Raw genomic sequence first — 17286 nt, 5'->3', positions numbered from 1 at the left:
GAGCCCATAGGTGACTGTAGAGGCCAATTCTGGATCCACATGTCCTTCCACAGTGGGGACATAGGTTTCTGGGTGGGAGTTGATCACAGTGAGGGTTTGCCAAGCATGCCTTCCTCTTAGCACATTTCTCCCTTTCGTCCCAAGTTTGAGTGTCTTCAAAGCCCATGACACTTTTGGAAAAGGCTGTTCTCCAATTGGAGCAATTGCAGGCCAGTGTTTCCCAAGTGTTGGTGTTTATATTACATTTTTGAAACTTTGCCTTGAGTGAGTCTTTGAACCTCTTTTGTTGACCAGCAGCATTATGTTTATCATTTTTAAGTTCAGAATAGAGTAGTTGCTCAGGAAGATGATAATCAGGCATCCACACAACATGACCAGTCCAATGAAGCTGATGTTGAAGAATCATCGCTTCAACACTGGTGATCTTTGGAAAAGAGGAGGAGCAACTTTTAAGAAAGTTGAGGGGAGTAGAGGGGTTGTTACTTTGTTAAATAGTCTGAGCATTTATTCTTATTCATGATGAGAAGTGAATATAGTTTATTTAGTAAAAAGACAAAAGCTCTATTTTGCATTTTACTAGGGGAGATCATGTTAAGGAGAACATGTGAGGGGAAAACAAAGCCGTACTCAGATAGCCTCCCTTATACCCTCCAACATTTCTCCAATGAAAATAGGGATGTGCCATTTCCATAATTATAATTTTCCTATTTATACCTCATCCATTTGACTGGGTTGCCCCAGTCACCCTGGGCAGCTTCCAACATATTAAAAACCATAATAAAACATTGAACATTAAAAAAAACAACTTCATTATACAGGATTGCCTTCAGACAGCTTGGGGGCCGCATAACTCCACACCCTCCAACATTTCTCCAATGAAAATAGGGGCATCCTAAGGAAAAGTGGGGCATTCCAGGATCAAATCAGAAACCGGGACAGCTTCTCTAAATCAGGGGTGTCCCTGGAAAATAGGGTCTGCTCTCCCCACTGGCCTGCATACATGCAGTGCAGACCACTGAAAGGATGGAAGAAGCCTTCCAATATAAAGGCTGCCGTGTGATTTGAAACCCTGAACAATCAGAGTTCTGAATCATTTGGAAGGCTCCCTTTCCTTCAGGGTTTTGCACTTTACAAAGGCCAAAGAGAGATTACTTGTCATGGACACACTTCCTGGTCTCGTGTTCTCCTGAACTATAAGTGAATAGGGCTAGTGTTTATTCACTATTTTGTCATCCCTCATTCTCCCTCAGTTCTTCAACATTTTGGCAAAGCATGGAGACTGCACACCAAATTAATGTCAACACTGGTTGGCTTAGACCAGATACCTCTCTATTTCGCTGTGATATGAATTCATACTCGTTGATTATGTGTACCATGGAAGCCTTGCTCATTTCTAAGGACTTGGGTCATAATTTAGGGCACACGCTCTCTCAATATCGGTAGACAATATGGGTGCTTCAACTGTTGCCCCAATTCAGCTAAGGCTGTGACTTCAAATAGGCCCAGCACTTTCCCTCAAGTTACTGGGGAAAGTTTGTAACAATGACAAACATGGAGTTCTCTGACACACAGTTTGAAAACCACTGTTTTCAGGCAGATTTTCTGTAGTACAAATTACAAAGTCATGTAATTTGGCACTTCTTGAGATACAATCTTCATGAATTTAGAAACTGTGTAAGAAGAGGGTTGCACCAGCAACACTAGGGGGGAAATCAGGAGCTAAAGCCAATAGGTGAAAATACTATTTTAATGAACTATGCCAACGCACCGGGAATCTTTGTGGTGCTGTTCATTAAAAGTAATTCTGAACCTATTAGTTTCACCTCTTACATTTACTCATGCATCGAGAAAGGCATTTAAAACAGGCCTTTGATTAGACAGTCACATGCCATCCATTTTGAACTGTGGAATTTATTCTGATTACTGCCGTATCGTTTTGTTTCCAGAATGCCAGGAGTTCAACATGCAATCCTCACAGAAAATACCGCAAGCAGCCTGAAGTTACACATATTTTCTCAGAAGCAAGTCAAAACAATCTTAATAGTACTTTGTTGCAAATAAGTGTCCTTAGGATCATGGGGGCTTCTAAAGCAGTATTCTTCAAACCACTTTTCTCTGAAATAACCGCCCTGGAAAATAATGGCGGCCAAAGTCCATTCTCAGCCTTTCTCACTCTAGTGCAGAGAGCGAGCTTCAAAAGCTTGGAAGTAGACACATTTTTGAAGGCAAAGAGGTATATAGAAAGAGCTATAACATCCGCAATTGCTTTTTAATCTTTCACTTCTCATAGGAATGTTGATTTGGAATTCTCTTTTTGATCTGTCTCAGGGATTCTCTTTGAACTTCAGCGGCTGCCAGTTTGAAGCTGCATTTCATGATCTCCACATCTCCTCAGAGGTAAGTGAAGAATAGAAGCCTCTTTAAAGTTCCATTTAGGGCCTGATGCTGGTTATCCGGAAGTTGGTGATAACTGCTCACTCTGATTTCAGTGGAGGAGAATGGCAGCTTGGCTTTCCTGAGTGGCTCATACCTGAAGCCATGCTGAGAGCTTCAGGTGAGAGCAGCATCAGCACCACAGACATTTCATTTTCATCTATGTTTTTTTTTTTCCAGGAGAAGAGATCAACATTATTTATAACATTAAATCTTTATTGCGGTCCAAAGACCCATAGAACAATTTCAGAACAAAAAAATAAAGTTAAGACAGCCAACCACAAAAGAGAGAGAAACCGAGGCGGTCATTTTGTTATGTCTCGAGCATGATGATCTTAACAAAATAAAAAAAAAATTCCTTCCAGTAGCACCTTAAAGACCAACTAAGTTTTTATTTTGGTATGAGCTTCAGATACACTGAAATAGAAGTCCCCAGACGCTATATGTAGAGAAAGGGTGGGGAGGGGGTATCACTCAGAAGGGTGGTGGAAGTGGGTGATTGACTGACTGATAGCTGTTGACGACTGTAAACGACTGCAAATGGTCTTGCATGAAAAAGCAAGGGGTGAGATGACTGAAGATCGCTTTATCATGTATACTGAGTTAAGAATCCAACGTCTCTGTTCTAACCAGGTATCTCCATGGTTTTAAGCTTGGTGATGAGTTGCAATTCAGCATCTTCTCTTTCCAGTATATTTCTGAAATTCTTTTGTAGTAAGACAGCTACTTTGAGATCTTGTATAGAATGTCCTGGGAGATTGAAGTGTTCTCCTACTGGTTTCTCTGTCTTGTAATTCCTGATGTCAGATTTATGTCCATTTATCCTTTGGCATAGGGTTTGGCCTGTTTGTCCAATATAGAGAGCTGAAGGGCACTGTTGGCATTTGATGGCATACACAATGTTATAGGATGAGCAATTAAATAGTCCTGAGATGATATGTTGGATGTTGTTGGGGCCAGTAATGGTGTTGTCTGGGTGTATGTGGCAGCAAAGTTGGCATCTGGGTTTATTGCAGGCTCTGGTACCAGTGTCCATGTTAAGTCTGGTGATTGTATTATTGTGGGTGAGGAGTTGTTTAAGATTGGGTGGCTGTCTGTAAGCAATGAAAGGTCTTCCTCCCAGAGCTTGAGAAAGAGAGCTGTCATGATGAACTTAGTTTCTTTTAACCTCTGAAAGAAACTTTGCCACAGCCAGTGTAATATCATTGGACCTGTCATCCAAAACATATTTAAGCTTCAGATTTTCCCGGCAGATTTTCCAGTAGTGCTTTGATCGGTTGGTCCCTTGCTTGCTCGTACTGCCCACAATGCAGTAAAATATGTTTCATGCAATCAACGTCCTGAGGACATGAACAAAGCCTATTCTGATAAGGGATGCCTCTTAGTCTACCATTTAGCACTTCTGATGGAAATACATTTAGTCTGGCTTTGGTAAATAAATGCCGATAGGTTGGTACAGACAGGTTCCTAAGGTATGAGGATACCTGAAAGTCGTACCCATTTTGGATTCCTGCCGCTACCGGGCCACAAATAACATGAGATGGAGATCGAGGAGGTCGCTTTGTGAAATGTCCCAAAGCCTTTGCCTCAGGGATTCAAGGGTGGCCCAGATGATACAAGAGGGATGGTGGCAGTCCAATCGAGGTGGCTTTTCTGGCAATAGTTTTCAGCCATGGGCTGATAATCTCCTCGTTGGTTAAACGTAGAAATAATCCCTTCCCCTGTCCAAATACTGAGATCTTGAGCCACTATCGCATTTATTATTTGCATGTTCAGACCCAGAAATCTACCCCCTAAATAAAGACACATTTGACTCAAATTTTAGTTTTGGTTTTTGGCAGAATTTAGGCCACAACTTTATTGATTACAGAAAGTGAGTGGTTGTATAGGCTCTGGTTCGACTAGCTCCCTGCACCCTTGCAGGAAGCACTGACCCAGAGCTCTATCATAGGTCAGCCAAGGATGAACACCTGAGGTAGGTGGAAATCTGGGAACAGACTATGTCCACTCCCCAGATGCTCCCCTGCACTCAGGCACAGGCACAGGCACAACCCCCTCTCGGAGGTTGACCAAACCAAGTTGAGACCCAAGTTGAATACCCTTCACATAGGGATGGCGAGACCGTTCTCCCATCCCTATCACCTTAAACAGTGCCTATCCGTAACCTTACTAGTTGTGACGATTTGTGGCAGGCGAAACCCAAATGGCAACAGCCAATCAACCAAGTGGAGAAAATTACTGCCATGCCCCTGTCCCAACGACAGACGACACGTGACGGCATAGCAAGGTCAAGCGCAAAATGCCCTAAATATAGGAAGAGGTGGGCGAGTGTTCCAATGCACGAGCCAAAAGAGGAAGCTCTGGGTCACGTGCATGGATATATATAGATCCCTCAGCCCGTTTAGACTGCACCCCATTGGCCAGATTGCACCCAGCAACGAGTGACCTACCAATCGGGTGTTGTGGCTGACCAATATACCCACCCACAACCAGGGGCTCGGTCTCCAGGTCTCACCACAACACATGCCCTCTTTAAGGGAGGACACGCTTCATTACATCTTACTTCTCATAGGTCAACCTGCTTCCCCCAAATGTTTCCTTCCTCTCTTAGTGCCATACTTGCAACAATCTTGTGAGGTGGGTTAGGCTAAGACAAAACCAGTAAAATTAATGAGAACCAGCATAGTTGAATGGCATACCCTCTAACATTTCTCTAGTTCTTACAATGACAAAGATATGCTTGGAAAATGTTGACTGAATTATCAGTAATTAAACAATTGACCGAATAAGTGGTTTCTGCTTTTCGGCGTCTTTGCAAAACTTGCAGAACATATTATTCAAGGTTGGAGGAAATGCTCTGAATGTAGATAAACTCATTAAGGCTACAGAATTTGGCTTTTCTGGGTGCAGATTTGTTCACTTGCTTGATGCTGAATTCACACATCCCGAGCCATAGGCTCGTCTCATATTCTAGGAGATTTAAAAAATAGATTCTAGTGGATGACTAGGACTCACAGATTCCTACTTCAACCCCAAAAGCTTAGCATAATATCATGCATACTATTGGCCGTCACTGTCTGTCTGGGAGCAACAGCAGTCAAGCTCAGTCTATTATATCTAATCTGTTTCTTGCTTCCCTTGCAATTCAAATTCCGACTCAAAACCCATTATTTCACTACAGCGAGTCTGCCACCTAGCTGGATATCATCCTGAAGACAGTCATAACACATGGGTACAGGGTAGTAATTGCATTGTGAAATGAACCTTTAACTGTCAGTGGGGTTGGTAATCGATAATTAAATAAGGAGTGAAGATGAGTAAGTAACCCAATAAGCCAAATTGGTTTCGTGGCTGGTTGAGAATATCGATGACTCAATTTTCAGGTGAGAAGTGAAAGCGTGGTAGAAACAGAATGGTTGAATACACTTTCAAAATGTTCGCTTTTCAGTGTGATGTGTCTCTGACACCTTCAACAACCCTTTTATTACACCCTAATTAACCTGAAATAACTAACTGCCTTCCTCTCTCATGAATACAATGGTTTGCATTAGAACCCCCCACCACATACACAAACTGAAAGCATCAGAAAAATGGAGCCTTTTGCTATCCTGATTGGAGTATAAGAACAGGCTTTTTTTCAGGGTGAAAAATACATATTAAGTGATAATGAACATGTAACGTAAGAACCATATAGAAAAGCAAAGGTCACAGCTGGAGGATTTTAATTATGAATTATTTCTTGTTTTACCTCCAAGAACAGTGTAACACATTTCCAACAAATTAACAGTTTAACAGAGTGAACCTGTTGGAATTAAATAATGCACAGATCACCCCTGTGCGCTTTTGCACTCCTTTATATTGTACAAATGCCAGGTGCAAAATAAAGTCCCGGTAAAGAAATTCCAAATAAAATGCATTATTCTAACCTAGGGCTGAGCCATTTGAACCCAGATCCAGTTCCTTTGAGGAGGGATAGGCTGCCGTGCTCCCATGTGACAACCACAAGCTAAAATAGACACATCGGAAGGGTCTGTGGTTGTGGGAATGGTGTCTGAAAAGAGTTCACATTAGAAAACTGGAAGAAGGGTGACCGCTGTCAAAATATTGAGTTGCATTCACTGATTAGGATACCAGATCGCAACGCTTAATAAATTCTGGGTTGCAGTTCTTGATTTAGCAATGCACCTCAGGTTATCTGTTACTTTTATATCAGCGACATGTCTATTTGGACGGGTTTTAATCACTGAATTTCATCCAGCAATGAGAACTATCCTGGGAGAAGACATGCAGCAGGAGGACAAAACAGTAGAGCAGAAGCCTTACTTTCCAAACATATAATACAGTGGAACCTCGGTTTTCAAGCATATCGGAAGCCGGACGTTTCTGTTTTCAAATGCCGAAAACCCGGAAGTGAATGCTTCCATTTTCGAACGCGCCTCGAAAGTCAAACAGCTTCCAAGGCGCGTTTCTCCATTTTCTCAATGCAGTTGCTGACTGCTCATTGCACCTTGTTGTTGAATGTTTTGGAAGGCAAACGGTCTTCTGGAACGGATTATGTTCGACAACCGAGGTGCCACTGTATAATGTTTTCAAATGTTCATAATCCACTTTCTCTATATGCACACACACTTGAAGGTTCTGCCGTATCAGTTTAACAACCCTGTAGAAACATCTATATCTATATATCTATAGGGAGCTGGGTATGTTTAGCCTAGAGAAGAGAAGGTTAAGGGATGATATGATAGCCATGTTCAAATATATGAAAGGATGTCATATGGAGGAGGGAGAAAGATTGTTTTCTGCTGCTCCAGAGAAGCGGACACGGAGCAATGGATTCAAACTTCAAGAAAGAATATTCCACCTAAACATTAGGAAGAACTTCCTGACAGTAAGAGCTGTTCGGCAGTGGAATTTGCTGCCAAGGAGTGTGGTGGAGTCTCCTTCTTTGGAGGTCTTTAAGCAGAGGCTTGACAGGCATATGTCAAAAATGCTTTGATGGTGTTTCCTGCTTGGCAGGGGGTTGGACTGGATGGCCCTTGTGGTCTCTTCCAACTCTATGATTCTATGATCTTTTATCCATTCTTCCTGTCCACCCATCGATCCAGATAAATGTGAGAGGCTGCTATGGGGAAGACTTACAGCAGGAGGCGGCAAGGCTTACAGAGCATGGGCCGGATCTCCCCTGTGGAGATCCTCCGTGGGCCGGGCCAGCGCAGCGCGATGCCGGAAATTGTGTCTGTACCTGTCCACAGCGCCAGAAATCACTGCTGTGCATGCCCAGATGCCAAAAATTGTGCCATTTCGTGCAATTTCCAGTGCCGCGGAAGAGAATCCCCACGCCGTACTGCACTGGTTTAGCGCAGCGCGTGGGGACTTGCTGAGCAGGCGGTTCGGTTCGGGGGCGGCTTGTGGGCCAGTTAAATGGCCTCCATGGGCCGCTTCCAGGTTGGAGACCCCTGACATACAGCATGACTCATCGTTTCTCACATTAGCACAGAACATAGCTGCCAAGTCTCCCGTATTCCCCGGGAAACCCCCCGTTTTCCCAGCTGTCCCCAGCCGAAAAAACAGATTTTTTTTGTTTTTCCCTGGTTTATTCTGGTGCGACGGCCATTTTGGAACTGGGCGGAGCATGCTCAGAAGCGACTTTTGATGCTGCTTTGCCCAGTTCCAAAATGGCTGCAGCGTGACTTCTGGTGCAGCGGCCATTTTGGAACAGGGCAGAGCTGCATCAAAAGTAGCTTCTGAACATGCTCCGCCCAGTTCCAAAATGGCGGCAGCGCTAATTCCGGTCTGCTACTTCCGGTCCAGTCCCTTATTTCTCAGGCCCGAACTTGGCAGCTATGGCACAGAAGAAGCCACACGTTGGTGGCTTCACTGGTGTGATGAACACTGTCTTAGATGATCCCTTCCATAGATATAAGATAAAAGGCATTTCAAAGGGGCCGGTTCCCTCCAACACAAAAATACAAACACCATCCCAGCACCTGTGAACCTATTTCCTGTACCATAAGATTTCACACTTCTTTCTACCAAGACTGCATGTGCTATCAAGACCAAAGATGGCTGCTTCAAACACACTGCAGTGATGAAAGTGATTTAATACCAAGGAGACAGCCTCCCGCAAGATGAGAGGGATATTTCCCAGAGGAATGACATTGATGAGGTCTGACTGGGTGAAACAAGCATGAAAACAGCATGAAGTGGTAGCTGTATAATCAAGACAGAAGGGGTAGCATAGCCTGTGGCGGGGAGAGGGGGAAGTCTCTTCAGCAACAAAAAAAAGCCAGAGAGAATTGCTCGTAAACATTTCAAATCTTAAATCAGAAAGCCCTCATTCGTGGCATATGCGCCATTGTCTCTCCAGGACAGAAAAAGAGGGCTGGGAGATTACTTGGCCTTGAGCAAAGAGAAGACTTATTCCGATTGTGGTAAAAACGACAGTGGCAAATGCCTCTTGCACATTTGAAGGAAGAACGGACACACGCATGCACACAGGCCGCCAATCAAGAGCAAGCTTTCAAACCACCGCAGGTTCAGAAGAAGGATTTGAAACTGTCGCTTGCCAAGATGCAAGGCCAGAGATGAACGACTCCAGAAACAGTGGCAAAGATGGAAACCAAAAAGAAATTGTCTCTGGTACAAAAGCATGCATCACATTATGACATTTATCCAAAGGCCAGATACAACTTAAGTTTTCTGAGTTCATGAGTAGGTTTTTTAGGTCTCTCTTAAACACAGAAAGGTTATGTAGAAGGCAGCAATGTTTTCCATACTTCCCCGCAAACAGGAACATCTCTTTCTTAGCATGTCTTCTGCATAGATGCAGCTGCAGAAAAATGACAGGACAAATCATGGCATAATGTTTTGTGACGGAGGCACTCCTATCATTTGCAACTCCACGGTGTCAGAACTTGCTCAAATGTAAATGGAACAATTTATACGGTCCCCTCGGGTTAATGTGTAAAATCCAACAGAAACAGAAGAGTGTGCAATATTTCAAAAGTTAGGGTGGGGAAGATGTACAATTCAGTTTGCATTTAAAGCCACATCTATCAAATATGCACCGTCCAAAACAATCTGAGAACTGCAACACTGTCATCCGGTGAAATTTGCACTTATCCAAATTTTGCCAAGCAATTCTCCAACCAACTTTTACAGATAGGCGTGTATTAGAGATAAGCATGCATAAAATGCACATATCAGTAAAAAATAATATACAAAATGCCATATTTTAGGGGGAACTGCCTGCAAAAAATGTGTAGATTAGTCAAAACCATATACAAAAAAATGTGTTTATTAGGTGAAATTCACACTAAAATGCTGATGAATTTTCATGAGGATTTTTTTTTTCAAAATCCCAAATTTAGAATTATAGAATCGTAGAATTGTAGAGTTGGAAGGGATCCCAAGGGTCATCTAGTCTAAACCCCTGCAATACAGGAATCTCAAAGTGTTAATAATTATTATTAATTCCGAGCACAGTTCAAAGTGTTGGTGCTGACCTTTAAAGCCCTAAACGGCCTCGGTCCAGTATACCTGAAGGAACGTCTCCACCTCCATCGTTTTGCCCGGACACTGAGGTCCAGCACCGAGGGCCTTCTGGTGGTTCCCTCGTTGCGAGAAGCCAAGTTGCAGGGAACTAGGCAGAGGGCCTTCTTGGTAGTGGCGCCCGCCCTGTGGCGCCCACTTGGTAGTGGCGCCCACCCTCCCATCAAATGTCAAAGAGAAAAACAACTACCAGACTTTCAGAAGACATCTGAAGGCAGCCCTGTTTAGGGAGGCTTTTAATGTTTAATCCATTATTGTATTTTATTTTTCTGTTGGAAGCCGCCCAGAGTGGCTGGGGAAACCCAGCCAGATGGGCAGGGTATAAATAATATATTATTATTATTATTATTATTATTATTATTATTATTATTATTATTATTATTATTATTATAAAGCACCCGTGGCAGATAGCCATCCAACCTCTGCTTAAAAACCTCCAAGGAAGGAGAGTCCACAACCTCCCAAGGGAGACCATTCCACTGTCAAACAACTCTTACAGTCAGAAAGATGTTTGGTCAGTATCTCCAATTTAAGATTGGAAATATGAGAAACTGAGAATCTGAAATTGGCAGGTGCTTCCATTCTTACTTGGAAGATGGCATGACAATATACAGCCTCTATGGAGCAGGCTTCCTCAACATTGGTCCTCCAGCTGTTTTGAGACTACAATTCCCACCATCCCTGACCACTGGTCCTGCCAGCTAGGGATCATGGGAATTGTAGGCCAAAAACATCTGGGGGGCCAAGGCTGAGGAAGCCTGCTATAGAGGAGGTGCTTATTCCCCACCACCACCCTCTAGAAATACAAAACAAGACAACAAACTCAAGAGTAGAGGAACTGACGTTATAGTTCTGAAAACAAAACACTGCCCTGAAAGTTAATATAATCTTGAACAGTTCAGTGATAGAGGACTATGGCTGTCATGTGATTAATTCCCCCCATGCTAACTTCACAAGCATCGTTACAGCCAATGAAGTTGCCTGATAAGGTGGTTAATTCTAGTAGTGAGCAGAACAAAATTCATTGAGCTTGGAGAAAATAGCATTTCATTAAAGGTAAAGGGACCCCTGACCATTAGGTCCAGTCGTGACTGACTCTGGGGTTGCGCGCTCATCTCGCATTATTGGCCAAGGGAGCCGGCGTATAGCTTCCAGGTCATGTGGCCAGCATGACAAAGCCGCTTCTGGCAAACCAGAGCAGCACATGGAAACGCCGTTTACCTTCCCACTGTAGCGGTTCCTATTTATCTACTTGCACTTTGATGTGCTTTCGAACTGCTAGGTTGGCAGGAGCTGGGACCAAGCAACGGGAGCTCACCCCGTCACAGGGATTCGAACCACCGACCTTCTGATCAGCAAGCCCTAGGCTCAGTGGTTTAGCCCACAGTGCCACCTGGGTCCCATAGCATAGCATTTCATTAGGGATCAAGATAATCTGCTGCACCTGTATAAAATTATGCACAGGGCAGGTAATACTAGAACCCAATGGGTGTCACCCAGTGAAGCTGAATGGTACAAGATTCAGGGCAGGCAGTACTTCTTCACCCAGTGTGTTGTCAAAACAATGGAATTTACCATCACAAGATGTTGTGAGGGTCACCAGCTTGGACAGCTTTACAATAGGATGAGGCAAATTTATAGAGGGTAAAGCTATCAATGGCAAGCAGTTATGATGACTATATATTACTTCCTGGATCAGAGGCAGCCTGGCTCTACTGGGAATCGCAAGTGAGAGAGTGCTGCTGGTCTCAAGTCCTGCCTGTGGGCTTTCCATAGGAATCAGGTTGACGACAGCGAGAGCAGGATGCTGAATATGAGGGAAAGAAGACTGGCTTATGAAGATAGCAGAATATGCTGAGACGGCTAGACTAACTGTGAGAATTAGAGAACGAAATGGGGGGTCTTGAAGAATGGAAGTGTTTTGTGGAATATTTTTTTGAAAATATTATGGTTCTGTTAAAACGTATTGTCAGGCTTCATGGAATCTGATCCCCCTCCCTCACGGCTGGCAACGAAAAATGGAAAAACAAGAGGTTCTTACCATGGTATTCAATTCTATATTCACAGAGAGAGATGGATGGTACCGCCTCTCAAATAATGGTGTTGCTTCAAGTAAAGTCCCACCCCCTCAGTCTCTCCTGTTCTACGTCATCCCAGTGCCAGCTGATCTGTGCTTTCTGCCTCTGAGCTTTCTGTTCTACTACTCTCAATGCACGCCAGGTACTGGGAGAGGGGGTGGGGTCGAGATTGCTTTCCAAAGACCCTGAGTCTGTCAGCTGTCTCTCCCCTGGTGCTACTTCTTCCTGCTGCTCTCCCAATATTTCCCAGCTTCTCCCCTCTGCAGCCTCTGCAACTATGACCTTCTGCAAACCACTGTTCTAAATCTATACTGACCTCCTCTTCTCAGGAAGGTCCAGGAAGAGGGGGGGCAGTCCCCACCATTCCAGTTCCTGACACATATGTAGGATTTGAATTATAGCAACAGATGAGAATTTGTAGTTATTTAGAATTAACATATATAATGGATAAAAGATACCATACTTTTCTGTGTATAAGACTAGGCTTTTATATATATATATATATATATATATATATATATATATATATATATATATATACACACACACACACACACACACACACACACACACACACACTACTAAGAAATAATGTTAAAAAGGGGGTATTCTTATAATTGGGGGCATTCTTATAATCTCCCCCATTTGCTTAATTTTGAGTCCCCCCCCCAAATAGGGGGCATGTTATACACAGAAAAATACGGTAAGTAATGTGGCAGCTCTATCAGGGAATAAAAGAACACCATGGAAGGGTGGGTGGGAGGTCAACAGATATGAGAGATTTGTTTTGACTGTATTTTTAAAAAATATTAAAATATTCAAAAAAGAGAAAAGGATGCTGGACTAGATAGGTCTGATCCAGCAGGACTCTTCTTATGCCAAGGTAGCAAATATTCACATCCTGGTCCCCAAATTAACCCTAATCCCTACCCTTAGCCAGTACACTGGAGCTGAAGCAAAGTGCCATAACTTTCAGCCTGCTCTGTCTTCCTTCCAGAGGCTCATGTAGCTTCTCCCATTGCATTCTGTTGGTGTCTTCCTTGGACTACTGCAATACGCTCTACGTGGGGCTACCTTTGAAGGTGACCTGGAAACTACAACTAATCCAGAATGCGGCAGCTAGACTGGTGACTGGGAGCGGCCGCCGAGACCACATAACACCAGTCTTGAAAGATCTACATTGGCTCCCAGCACGTTTCCGAGCACAATTCAAAGTGTTGGTGCTTTAAAGCCCTAAACCAGGGGTCAGCAAACTTTTTCAGCAGGGGGCCGGTCCACTGTCCACTGTCCCTCAGACCTCGTGGGGGGCCGGACTATATTTTGGGGGGGAAATGAATGAATTCCTATGCCCCACAAATAACCCAGAGATGCATTTTAAATAAAAGAACACATTCTACTTATGTAAAAACATGCTGATTCCTGGACCGTCCATGGGCTGGATTGAGAAGGCGATTGGGCCGCATCCCAGTTTGGGGGCCTCTGCCCTAAACGGCCTCAGTCCAGTATACCTGAAGGAGCATCTCCACCCCCATCGTTCTGCCCAAACACTGAGGTCTAGCGCTGAGGGCCTTCTGGCAGTTCCCTCATTGCGAGAAGCCAAGTTACAGGGAACCAGGCAGAGGGCCTTCTCGGTAGTGGCACCCGCCCTGTGGAACGCCCTCCCACCAGATGTCAAAGAGAAAAACAACTACCAGACTTTTGAAGACATGTGAAGGCAGCCCTGTTTAGGGAAGCTTTTAATGTTTGACGGACTATTGTATTGTAATATTTTGTTGGAAGCCACCCCGTACAGATGGGCGGGGTATAAATAATAAGTTGATGTTGTTGTTGTTGTTGTTGTTGTTGTTGTTGTTGTTGTTGTTGTTGTTATTCCTCTTTGGGGGACCTAACTGAACATCTTCAGCTCTGGCCAGCGACATATGGGCCACCATCTCTTATTATCTGCCCATTAAGCTGTGTGCTGCTTCCTATTATTTATTCATCTGAAGTGCCACAGCATGCAGCTTGTCATTTCAAATGTATTGTTAAAGTGCCGCTTGATGTACTGTATTATGCAGCATATCAGTTTTGAAATAGACTTTAGCCTGTCAGCGTAATCCTTCTTACTGAACTCAAATAAAACGGCACCAACCTTGGATCAAGGTGGCTTAAGGAACTTAGGCGGTTTTAATGCCTCTGCCATGTTCTATTTGTATTTATTGAGCCTTTCGCACGAGGAACTGGTTGGGATCCCTTCTTCATATATGTGCATAATCCCCTCTGTTGTCAACAGAGTGAAAAAGGAGCGTATGCAGAGAATTTCTCTGCAGATGTTTAATTCTATTTTTATTCTTCACCCAAATCTATTTCTATGCCATGCTTTTGGAGTTAGTTCAATGCTTTTCATCTGCGGGAATAAAGGAATAATGGCATCCCCGCTGTCTTGGCCATTTTCAATTCAATGGCTGTTGCTTTGTTTGATGCTAGATTGCCTCTTCGGTGGCTTGGAAGCTGGTGGGATGGGCATCAACAAATCCACTCATCAGTTTGCCCGGGGCAAGCAGGACACCCACCAGCACCCAGCTCTCCTCCCTGAAGTTTACATTTACACTGCGGTTTGTAGAAAATAATAAATAGCAGGAGTCTCTCCGGCTGCTCCTTATCTTCTGCCCCTCCAACCCTATTACAAAGCAACACTTCCTCTCTCTTAAACTCCCTGGGCATGTCAGAAGGCTTAGGAGGAGAAGGTTATAGATGGGCACAAGTAATGGATCTCTAGCAAGGCAACCATTTCTTTATTGCTTATTCCAATAAATTGCCTTGTATATAGTTTGGGTCACTGGCAACAAAATTTTGCTCCTCTAAATCATCCTTCCTTAACCATCTGCCTTCCAGGTGTTTTAGAGTCCTTCTGCTGCTTCTTTGGCGATCCCTCATAGCCAAGTAAGATTGTCTTCCATGAACACGGTCTTAACAGTGAGTCTGTAAGTGACTGTGGAGGCCAATTCTGGATCCACACGTCCTTTGACAGTGGGGACATAGGTTTTCGGGGCGGGAGTTGATCATGGTGAGGGTTTGCCAAGTGTGCCTTCCTCTTAGAATGTTTCTCCCTTTCGTCCCAAGTTTGAGCGTCTTCAAAGCCCATGACACCTTTGGTAAAAGCTGTACTCTGATTGGAGCACTCGCAGACCAGTGTTTCCCAGTTGTCGGTGTTAATACTATATTTTTAAAGATTTGCTTTGAGAGAGTTTTTTAACCACTTTTGTCGACCACCAGCATTACGCTTCGCATTTTTAAGTCCAACCTCCCATTAGCCCTGCCTATTGTGGATCCCTGCTTGGAGGGAGGAGCACCATTTCTGATACCTACTAAGTGATCACAATGTATACCTGGCCAAATGACAGTGGTGGGGTGGTTGTAAGAAGAGGTTGTTTATTTATTGATTTGACAAATTTGTACACTGGGTGGGTTTTTTTTGGGGGGGGAGTTCTGTCCAAAGCAGCTCACAAATCTTACACAGAAAATATAATTTAAAAGCATTTAACACATCCAACTCATTCCAAACATTACTCTATCAAAACATTGTTTAAAAAAAAACTGGGGGGGACGAAGACGACACCATTAAGTCTATGAAATCAAGCCACAAGAGTCTCTGCATTTTGACCAATTCCCTCCCTCCCTCCCTCCCTCCCTCCCTCCCTAACTTCCTTCCTTCCTTCCTTCCTTCCTTCCTTCCTTCCTTCCTTCCTTCCTTCCTTCCTTCCTTTCTTTGAAAAACATCCCTCTTCTGTTTACAAAAAAATGTCAGCTCTGCTAGCATGGGTCTTTTAACACCAAACCAAAGAAGAATTAACATGCCAGATTTTCAGATCGACACACTTTCCTTTTCATCTGCTACATGAAATAAGGAAAGCTTATTCTATATAACTTAATTTTTGCATATGTTACACCGTGTCTAAACCACGGGTGCATTTTCTGGCCCAGCTTATGAATTCCAGAGTGGATATGTGATCCTAAATGGCTTTCTGACCCGATGTGATGGCTTTTATCTGCTGTGCTGAGAGAATCCACCAACCAGTTAACAGAAACGGGAACAAAACTATTCTGGTACACAATCTATTCTAATGAACTTTGGGAGTTAGGACTTCACCAAGAAGTCAGCATATGGTTACCAGATGTCCCCGTTCCCTGGGGACAGTCGCCGGATTTACAAATCTGTCCCCGGACAAAATCTGTCCCCAGAATGTCCCCGGATTTCATTTAATGTCCCCGGATTTATATTTTAAGTGTTGTAGATTTATTAGTAGGGAATGAATGTTGTGTGATTGGTTCAACGGCACAAGACACATCATATGGGGACATCCGGTGAGGTAAAATGGTGGGCGCCATGGCAGTGAGGAGCTCCTGAAGCCAGCCAGAGCCAACTGCACTACCAGGCTGGCTCCGGGCTGCTGAGACTGCCGCTACCACTGCCCCTATTGAGGGAGAACCGGGGACGACCGGTGTGTCAGCTGGGGGAACCGCTGATCCCACCGCCATGAAACAAATCGAGCTGGGAGTGAGAGTGCCTGGCCACTTGGCCAACTGCCCAGTGGTGCTCCAAGGCCAGGGAAAAGGAGGAGAGGAGAAGGAGAAGGAAGAGAGAGAAATGAGAAAAAAGAGGGGAGCCCCGCCTTTGCTGTGATGCTGCTGCCGCCGCCGAAGATAAGGAAGAGAGGTAGGAGAGTACCGGGAGGGTAAGGACACGTGACCAAGCCCAGGCTTGACCTGAGACTACTCCAAGAGATCAGAGGAAGGCCACACGACAGAGGAGACCACAGAAGAGAAGATATTACTTCTTAATTTTATTTAAAAATATATATATATTTGAAATAACTTTTTTTCTCTTTTTTAAAAAAAGTGTCCCCGGATTCTTTGAAAAAATCTGGTAACCTTAGGCCAGCATCTTTTAATTCATATTTCAATTCAATTCAGTTCAATTCAATTCAATTGCATATTGTATATACCAACCCCCAAGCACAATCCTCTAGGTCAATCCTCTAGGCGTGCCTTCAGAATAAACATATTTGAAAAAGGCCAAACCAATGTCTTATGACAGTTATGAAATTATCTAGGGCACCACCCTAGACTAGTCCTACTTAATGGAACCATTCCCGGGCAAGTAACTTAAGAATTGGATTTGAAATGTAGAAAGCGTCGACTTTGATAGATGAACAAGGAAGAAAATCATCCCTTCATCTGCTTG

Source organism: Zootoca vivipara, chromosome 9, assembly GCF_965207765.1.
Source record: "Zootoca vivipara chromosome 9, rZooViv2.hap1.1, whole genome shotgun sequence".
In the NCBI taxonomy this organism is placed as follows: Eukaryota; Metazoa; Chordata; class Lepidosauria; order Squamata; family Lacertidae; genus Zootoca; species Zootoca vivipara.
The sequence above is the reverse complement of the archived record's forward strand: the minus strand, read 5'-3'. Positions refer to the sequence as shown.